At 39.9% G+C, this 4,041-nt stretch overlaps 1 pseudogene; it reads left to right on the top strand.

Annotated features, from left to right (window-relative positions):
• The first annotated feature begins 2,775 nt into the window (after nt 1-2,775).
• LOC127089244 (uncharacterized) lies at nt 2,776-2,875 on the top strand (annotated as a pseudogene).
• Nucleotides 2,876-4,041: the final 1,166 nt, after the last annotated feature.

The raw sequence follows: 4,041 nt of genomic DNA on the forward strand, positions 1-4,041 counted from the left end.
TCCTAAAAAGCTTCGTACTTCTCTCACGGTTCTTGGGGGTTGAAGATTTTCGATTACCTCTATTTTGGCTTTGTCTACTTCAATTCCTCTGTTCGAGATGATGTGTCCTAAAACAATTCCTTCTTGTACCATAAAGTGGCACTTTTCCCAATTAAGTACTAAGTTTACTTTTACACATCGCTCAAGAACTCTTTCCAGGTTTTCAAGGCATTCTTCGAAACTTTGTCCGTATACAGAAAAGTCATCCATAAATACTTCCATGATGTTTTCGAGAAAGTCGGCGAATATTGCCATCATGCATCTTTGAAAAGTTGCAGGGGCATTACACAGACCAAACGGCATTCGTCTATAAGCGAAGGTTCCAAAAGGGCATGTGAACGTTGTCTTTTCTTGGTCATCAGGGTGAATTGGTATTTGAAAGAAGCCTGAATAACCGTCTAGATAACAGAAATGTGAATGTTTAGCTAATCGTTCTAACATTTGGTCAATGAATGGTAAAGGGAAATGATCTTTTCGGGTTGCTTTGTTTAGTTTCCTATAATCAATGCACATTCTCCATCCCGATTCGATTCGTTTAGTTATAGTTTCTCCTTTTTCGTTTTCAATAACGGTTATGCCTCCTTTCTTTGGTACAACGTGTACAGGACTGACCCATTTGCTATCAGATATAGGATATATAATACCTGCTTCCAATAACTTGGTTATTTCTTTCTTTACTACCTCACTTAGGATCGGATTTAGTCTTCTCTGGTGTTCCCTAGAGGTTTTACAGTCTTCTTCTAACATGATGCGGTGCATACAAATAGAAGGGCTTATTCCTTTAAGATCGGTGATGTGGTATCCTAGTGCGGTTGGATATTTCCTTAAGATATGTAAGAGTTTTTCTGTTTCGAGTCTTCCTAGATCTGCATTAACTATCACAGGTCGTTCAAGTTCTGAGTCTAGGAATTCATATCTCAGATTTTTGGGAAGTGTTTTCAAATCAGGGGTTGGTTTGTTAAGACATTGCGTAGGGTCCGGTGTTATTGCTAAGCATTGTTTAGATTTGTCCTCTAAAAGATAGTCTGATGATTTGTCTTCTCCTAACTCTGCTTCTTTTATGCATTCATCGATGATATCCATGAAGTAACATGTATCTTCTATTGCAGGTGCTTTCAAGAATTGGGAAAGAATGAATTCAATTTTCTCTTCACCTACTTCGAAGGTGAGTCGTCCTCGTTTTACGTCTATGATTGCACCGGCAGTTGCTAAGAATGGTCTTCCTAGTATAATAGGTGTAGTATCATCTTCTCTAATGTCCATAATTGTGAAGTCAGTGGGAATGTAAAACTGACCTATGCGTACGGGAACGTTTTCAAGGATTCCTACAGGATATTTGATGGAACGATCTGCTAGTTGCACGGACATTTTGGTCGGTCTTAATTCTCCCATTTCCAGTTTCTTACATATGGATAAAGGCATAACGCTAATTCCGGCTCCTAAATCGCATAAGGCTTTGTCGATGACAAATTTTCCTATGTGACAGGGTATAGAGAAACTACCCGGATCCTTGAGTTTAGGGGCATGTTTTGGATTATAGCGCTACATTCGGCAGGGAGTGTAACGGTTTCGCTATCCTCAAGTTTCCTCTTATTAGAAAGAATTTCTTTTAAGAATTTAGCATATGAGGGCATCTGCGTAATAGCTTCGGTAAACGGAATTGTAACGTTTAATTGTTTAAGGAGATCAACAAATTTTCTAAATTGGCCCGCATCTTTGGTTTTAACAAGCCTTTGAGGGTACGGTATAGGTGGTTTGTAAGGTGGTGGAGGTACATAAGGTTCCTTCTTTTCTAGGGTTTCCTTATTACTCTCTTCCTTTTCCTTAGGTTCACTTTCCTCAGTTGATTTCTTAGGGTTTTGGTTTTCTATCCTTGGGTCAGACGGTCCTTCCACCTCCGTTCCACTTCTTAATATAATTGCATGAGCTTGGCTTCTCGGATTAGGTTGGGGCTGTCCAGGGAATGTACCAGTTGGGGCAGCAGTAGGTGCTTGTTGTTGAGCTACTTGAGATATTTGTGTTTCCAGCATTTTGTTATGGGTAGCCAAGGCATCTACTTTGCTTGCTAGTTGTTTAAGTTGTTCGCCAGTATGTATGTTCTGGTTTAAGAAATCTTTATTGGTTTGTTGTTGGGAAGCTATAAAGTTTTCCATCATGATTTCCAAGTTGGATTTTCTAGGGGTATTATTGTTAGGATTCGGTTTCTGATATCCCGGAGGTATAGATGGGGCTTGATTTGGAGACTGTCCAGGTGCGTATAAAGCATTATTACTCTTATATGAAAAGTTTGGATGGTTCTTCCAATTTGGGTTATAGGTATTCGAGTAGGGGCTTCCTTGAGCATAGTTCACTTGCTCTGCTTGGATTCCAGTCAAGAGTTGACATTCCGCAGGAGTGTGGCCTTGGATTCCACAGACCTCGCAATTCTGAGTTATAGCAACCACGGCGGCTGGAGGTGATACGTTTAAACTTTCAATTTTCTGGACCAAAGCATCCACTTTTGCATTAACGTGATCAAGGTTACTTATCTCGTACATGCCAGTTTTCGGTTGAGGTTTTTCCACCGTTGTTCGTTCGGTTCCCCACTGATAGTGGTTTTGGGCCATGCTCTCGATAAGCTGGTAAGCATCAGCATAAGGTTTGTTCATTAGTGCACCACCTGCAGCGGCGTCTATTGTTAACCTTGTGTTGTATAAGAGACCATTATAAAATGTGTGAATTACTAACCAGTCTTCCAAACCATGGTGTGGGCAAAGTCTCATCATGTCTTTGTATCTTTCCCATGCTTCGAAAAGAGACTCGTTGTCTTTCTGTTTAAATCCGTTTATCTGGGCTCTTAACATAGCTGTTTTGCTTGGCGGAAAATATCGGGCAAGAAAAACTTTCTTCAACTCGTTCCATGTGGTGACTGAGTTGGAAGGAAGAGATTGAAGCCATCTTCTAGCGCTATCTCTTAATGAGAAAGGAAAAAGACGAAGTCGAATTGCCTCTGAAGTGACACCATTAGCTTTAACAGTATCAGCGTATTGAACAAATACGGATAAATGAAGGTTTGGATCTTCGGTAAGATTTCCAGAGAATTGGTTCTGTTGCACAGCCTGCAACAGCGAAGGTTTTAGTTCGAAGTTGTTTGCTTCAATTGCGGGCGGAGCAATACTTGAATGCGGTTCATCTTGCGATGGAGCGGCGTAATCTCTAAGAGCACGAGCTGGTTCTGCCATCTCGGTTAAAGAAGGAAGATCTTTGAGATCAGGAAAGTCTATAGGAGGGAGATTGTTTGCAGCACGATATTCCCGAATTCGTCGTAAGACTCGGAGATATAGTTCGATATCGTTGATTCGTAGATAGAGCGGTTCACCTTGTGAGCGAGTGCGTGGCATACAAATCAACGAAAGAAAGAATAGAAGAAAAAGAAACCTTAGTCTCTACAGCGTAACGGAAGAGTTACGATATCGATTGAATAAAAGTCCCCGGCAACGGCGCCAAAAACTTGATCGCTCGACTGTGTGAGTCGAGAATGGGATACAAACTGCAAGTGCACAGTTCTATCGCGTAGTTTTAAAAGATATCGATCCCACAGGGACTTATGAATCGATATACCGTTATCTAAGGTTACTACGTAAATTTAAGGTGAAAATGTTTGATTGTTTGGGGAAAAACTAAGAGCTAAACTAAGATCTAGATTAAATATTAATAAAACGGATATCGGTATGTAGTTCGTCAAAACTAGGGAATCAAGTCTTTGTCGGTTTCTTGGTTTTAAAATAAATCGTTTCGGTTAACTTTATTGGTTAAAGGTTTTATCTCAAACTCTCGCTCTGTTGAATAAACCATGATTTTATATTAATGTAGCTGTCACTTATAATTAAGTCAAAAACCATATTTTGAAAGCAATAAAGTTGCAGAAACTCTTTTTAAGAAAACACTGACCGTTTTAAACACCCTTATCTCAAACTCTCGCTCTGTTGACTTAGGTTATATAATCAAATCCAAATGCTTAAC

Source organism: Lathyrus oleraceus, chromosome 5 (assembly GCF_024323335.1).
Source record: "Lathyrus oleraceus cultivar Zhongwan6 chromosome 5, CAAS_Psat_ZW6_1.0, whole genome shotgun sequence".
Taxonomy (NCBI): Eukaryota; Viridiplantae; Streptophyta; class Magnoliopsida; order Fabales; family Fabaceae; genus Lathyrus; species Lathyrus oleraceus.